The sequence below is a fragment of the Hyperoodon ampullatus genome (assembly GCF_949752795.1).
Source record: "Hyperoodon ampullatus genome assembly, chromosome: 11".
Taxonomy (NCBI): Eukaryota; Metazoa; Chordata; class Mammalia; order Artiodactyla; family Ziphiidae; genus Hyperoodon; species Hyperoodon ampullatus.
Genome location: NC_136924.1, coordinates 44,396,332 through 44,402,152, shown reverse-complemented (window position 1 = coordinate 44,402,152; position 5,821 = coordinate 44,396,332).

The following is a 5,821-nucleotide window of genomic DNA, read 5'->3' as shown; positions in this document are numbered from 1 at the left end:
TTTCTGTTCAGACCTCAGGGCTGCCTCCTGGGGGCAGGAAGAGAGGAGAGAGATTCAGGGTCTTGAAGTGCGAATCTCACAGTTCATACAGAGCCAGGCAAGACACTGAGGCTACTTTGCCCTGTCCTTTTCGTTTTCTCTGTCCAAACAGCACCTGTTTGTGTCCAGCTGGGGACCAGAGGAGGACCCTGGTGCTGAGACTACAGGGCAGGTCTGGGTGGGCCCCAGAAGACCCCGCAGGGCTGTGTCTCTGTGTCCCCGGGGCTACTGTGTTTCTTGCTGTGCAACCCGGGTTCCTGAAGCGTAACCAACAGCTTTAGATGCTTCGGAAAGTTGGGTTCCTCCAGCCTGAATTGCCCCAAAACCCAGTGTGCTGGGGTTGAAATTGAGAAAGATTTGCTGCATTTTCATAATAAATGTGTGGAAATGAGGACCATCTGTCCCACCTTAAAGTAGGTTTTCTTTCCATCTTTCCAGACAACCAGCGGTGAGTTTAACGATGAATGTCAGTGAATTCTTGAAATGCTCTGATCTCGCCACCAGCTGGGCTCTGATGTCAGCCGTGGTTTTAAGTAAGATAACTGTGGCCCTCACTCCTGTTCTCACTCGAGGGGGTGTTTTGTCCTGGGCATCCGTTTTCCCAGCCTCCGACTCCTGGCCTGGGACACGGGGATGATCTCTAGGTGCTGACCTTTCCTTCCTGGTTTACTTTAGAAATCAACCGCTTTGCTGGGGACTTAAAAACTACTTGGGTTTGGTACCGCTGCTCCCAAAGATGCAGTTTCCCTAGTTCCAGAAACTGGAAATAAATACAGTTTCTTATGTTTTTTTAATACTATTTCCCAAATTTTTTCTCATTAAGTATACTTTTTAAAGTTCTATGTTCCTTGGGCTTCCATAGGAAAGGACTCTGCTCACATTTTAAAAGAGAATCCTGTTGGGGCATTCCAGGACCCTGGCATCTACTCAGGAAAGTGGTGTTTGTTATCCAGAAAACTCAGAATGTTGTTTCAGCTGCCCACATTATAAGCATCCTCCCTTTTAAAAGTTTTATTTTGAAATAATTTCAGGCTTACAGAAGAATTGGAAAGACACTGCCAAGAGTCCCTGTATACCCCCATCCCGCTTTTTCTGTGCACTTCTTCTCTGTCATGTTTCCGTCGAGACCAGGAATGGAGCACCGGCTAGAGGGACCGTGAACCAAACCACAGGCTTTACTGGATCCGCCCACCTCGCCACAGGTGACCTCCGTCTGCTCCAGGATCAGCCAGGACCCCACGTCCCATTAGCCCCTCATCTCCTGTCTTCTCTGGCCTGTGACGGTTTCCAGCCTTTCTTATTTCTTGTGACTCGGTTGGGTCTCCCCCAGTTCTGGGTTCTCTGGTGTTTCCTCTGTATTCCTGGGCTGTCAAAGGGCATCGCAGGTGGGAAGCGCCCTTCCGACTGCACCCTCTCGGGGACTCGCTGGCGGCGACTGGGGAGGCTGTCACTCGTGGGGGGTCGCGAGGTTAGGGTGGTGTCCGCAGGCTTGTCTGCGGCATAGTTTCTCTTTCTGTCTGCACTCTATTTCTGGAGGGAAGTCACTGAGCCCAGGCCCCCCCTCAAGGGGAGGGGACTTGAGCTCTAGCTGCTTGAAGGAGGCGGTTGAAGAATTTGGTTCATATGCTAAAATCACCCCAGTGAGTAAGACATGTTTGGGGGAGATATTTTTTAAAAAGTTTATTTATTTTTGTGGCCGTGTAGAGTGTCATGCGGGATCCTAGCTCCCCGACCAGGGTTGGAACCCGTGTCCCTGCAGTGGAAGGGCAGAGTCCTAACCACTGGGCGGCCGGGGGTCCCAGGGAGATATTTGAGGCTGTGCGACCACATGATTCCCTCCAGGTCTCGCCCAGCAATTTCTGCGCCCACTGGGGCCTGTTCCTGTCTTAGTGCTAGGGAGCTCTAATAGGATTTTCTGCTTCCCTCATTCCTCCAGCAGGGTTAGTGGGAATTGTTCTGTGAGAAGATTTGTCCCTTCTCTCCCATGTATTTATTCAATCACTTATGTCTTACATATTTATGCGTTGGGTTATAATCTCTTTTTTGAAATAAATTTATTTATTTTATTTATTTTTGTCTGCGTTGGGTCTTTGCTGCTGCACGCGGGCTTTCTCTAGTTGCGGCGAGTGGGGGCTACTCTTCGTTGCTGTGCGTGGGCTTCTCATTGCAGTGGCTTCTCTTGTTGCAGAGCATGGGCTGTAGGTGCACGGGCTTCAGTAGTTGTGGCACACAGGCTCAGTAGCTGTGGCGTATGGGCTTAGTTGCTCTGCGGCATGTGGGATCTTCCCTCACCAGGGATCAAACCCGTGTCCCCTGCGGATTCTTAACCACTGCGCCACCAGGGAAGCCCTGGGTTATAATCTAATATTATTTTATTTTACTGCTTGAATGGCTCTACCTTTGGCCACTGGGATCGCCTTTTATGTCTCTGACACCCTCATACCGTCTTTCTTTTTCCCTTTTTAGCACCTCCTTGCTTCCTGGCCCTACAACAGACTCCTGACTCATTTGCCCTCTTCCCTGCTGCAGACCTGGAATTGGCCTTTCTCTGAGGGGCCCTAGCTTGTTTCATTAGAGAAGGGATTTAGAAAGCAGGGTGTGGGTGCTGGGCTGTCACAGCTCCTGGGCCCTGCAGGGGACCGAGCTGGGAGATCCGTGTGTGGACACTACCCCCGTATACACACGTATCTATGTTTATTTCACTAGGTGTGCATCTGGGTTTACACGTTAGAATAAATACGAGCGCAAACTGGTGTCTCTGACTTGAATCCAACTCCATGGCTCATCCTACCCCCTGCTTCACTGTCACCTCCTCTGACAGGGAAAAGCCTGGGTCCCATTTCCTGTAATTTATTTGCTTATTCCATCCACAGTGTTCCACAGTTCAGAGCTGCACGTCTGTAGCCCTCAAGTGTGGTGTTCGCGTCCGGCCCTCCTGTCCTGCAGCGTCCAGCCGGCACTGTCTCCTACGCGACTGCAGTCAGCGTCCCCACCTCCAGTGAGGTGGCCTCGCTCTGCCACACAGTGGGGCTCATCTCCCACGGTCTGCGTTCCTCCTGGGACACTCTCCTCCGGGTCATTTTTGGATTTGCTGTATTAGTTGCTCAGGCGGCCAGAACAAAACAGCACAGATGGGGCTTAAACAGCAGACATTCATTCTGGCAATCTGGAGCCCGGAGTCCAAGCCTGAGAGGTCGGCCGGGCTGGTGTCTGATGGGGACTCTCTTTCTGGCTTGCAGATAGCAGGCTTCTCACATGTGCTCCTGGGGAGGGGAGAGAGCTCTGGTCTCTTCCTCTGTTTACAGGGACACCAGTCCCGTAGGGCCAGGGCCCCACCCCACGAGCTCATTTAGCCTTTATGTCCTTAAAGACCCCATCTCCAAATAAGTCACATTGGGAATTAGGGCTTCAACATATGAGTGTTTTTTTTTTTTTTTTTTGCGGTACGCGGGCCTCTCACTGCTGTGGCCTCTCCTGTTGTGGAGCACAGGCTCCAGACGCGCAGGCTCAGCGGCCATGGCTCACGGGCCCAGCCGCTCCGCGGCATGTGGGATCTTCCTAGACCGGGGCACGAACCCATGTCCCCTGCATCGGCAGGCAGACTCTCAACCACTGTGCCACCAGGGAAGCCCCAACATATGAGTTTTTAAGGGCACAATTCAGTCTGCAACACGCGCTGTAAAGTTCACTTTGTCCTGTGGGTTTTGACAAATGGGTAGAATCCCGTATCCACCAACACAACATCATACACAACAGTTCCATCACCCTGAAAATGATCTTCTGTGTCCCCTGGGTGCTGAGGGACCCTTGGTGATTGGCCGCCGGAACAGTGAGGTGACAGTTAGGGCTCCCCTGAGGTTTCAGGGAGTCTGGTCTCAGGCTCGTAAATCCTTCTGCAAACCTGAGAGCTTCCCAGAGAGTCAGAGCTGAAGGACCCTGAGGGAGATGACCTGACCCTTCCCACAAGTCTCCGAGCGCCCGGCTGCATTGGACAGAGGGTGGAAGGCAGGCAGCTCCAGACTTCACTGGCTCTGGGCGGGCAGTTGCCTCCTCTTCTCTGGCTCTGGGTCCGAGGTGGCGGGATGGCTGAGCCCCTGGCCCCCCTTTAAACTCAGCCCCTCCCCGCATGGGGATGTGCCATCCGTCCAGTGTGGGATGGTGGCTCTTGCACTCTCTGCCCGGGCGTGGGCACCCGCCCGGTGAGGCTAGTGGGTTCAGTGACGTCAGGCTGGGTCTGCAGACCGCGTCCTCTGGGTGCAGTATGAGTAGCTGTTTGACCAAATCCGAGTGGCCCCTTCCTTCCACAGCATGAGGGGACGGAGGGAGGTGTCACCTCCATCAAGCTCTCTGATGGCTCCAGGGAGGGTTGCCATGCCCACCTCTGCATGTCCTGACATTTCCTGTCCTGCAGACAACCCTCCCTTCCTCTGCACACACAGTTGGTTACCAGGTCCAGCAGATTGGACGCCCCTGACCTGCAGAATCGCCGGTCTCTCCATCCTCATCACCTGGTCCATGGCCATCACTTCCTTGCCTCGATGGGGCAGCTGCCTCTGGAGTAGCCCCCCTGCGTCCCCTGTCCTGCCCAACCTGAGCTGGCATCATCGACAGAAGCCGTGTGTCCAGGCGCCCTGGTACCCATCTGTGGCTGACCCTCTCTCTCAGGTGCACTCCCTGCCGTCCTCGGTGCTCTCTTCTCAGAGGGACCTTGGAAGGATGAGCTGACGTGAGGTCTGCACTCGGCTGTGGCATCCTGGTGGACCCTCGGGATGCTGGGAGCAGCTGACCAGACGCATCTTCATGTATGTCCCACTACGGGGGGCCGTGAGGACTCCCCAGAGCTCTTGGCCCTGGAAGGGTGGGGGGGGTGGGCTCTGTCCCATCCTGGGGCCTCCTCTGCGGATCTCAGTAAGAACTGGGCCCCTCACACCTCACTTTCATTGGCTACTTTGTACAATTTCATTTAAAAAATTATAATCCTTTGAGTATTTAGGGATCTAGACCATGATTTCCATCTTGAAGCATCAGAATGTTCTCAGAGCCCACACCCCAGATTTGGTGCTCACTCCTGATCCTCATCAAACAGTAGATTTATCTGCTGGGCCATTTCCTCTGTTGGCTGACTGACGACCCCCAGAGCAGTTTCACTGCAAATTCTCCCAGGAGTCCAGTGAGATTTGGGGCTTTGGGACACAGATTTTATCTCGTGGATAATCCTTTTCACCCCATTACATTTTCACTCTGTTTTGCAAACTTCATACCAGCTTCGTCTCTAATCTCCCCTGAAACGGTTTCCAGTTCATTATGAAAAACCCTCCCTGGGGAGGGGCTGTGTCCTCACTGTCAAGCTCGGACCCCGCTCTCCCCCAAGCCTTGTGGGACTTTGTCCAGACCAGGCGCTCCCTGGGCAACTGTGGGATGAATGGTAACAGGTCAGCTGTCTGCATCAGAAGAGGGCTTTGCCCTGCGCTGCTGTGGCTACAGAGTTGTCCTCATGGGGGTGGTCACTCATGGGTTTCTGCTCGGCCACGTGGGGCAGCGTAGTGTGTAGGTGCATGGCTCGCGGCCAGGTTGTCTGGGTCCAGATCCCAGCCTCACTGGCTACTGCCGTGTCATCTTGGGGAATTTGATTGACCTCTCTCTCCTGTTTTCCTATCTATAAAATGGGACTGAAAACACTATAGCTGCCTCAGGACTGGTGTGAAGATGAGCCATGTACTGAAAGTGCTCAGAATGGTCCCTGATGGTAAGCAGCATATCTGCATTAGCTATTGTCACCTAC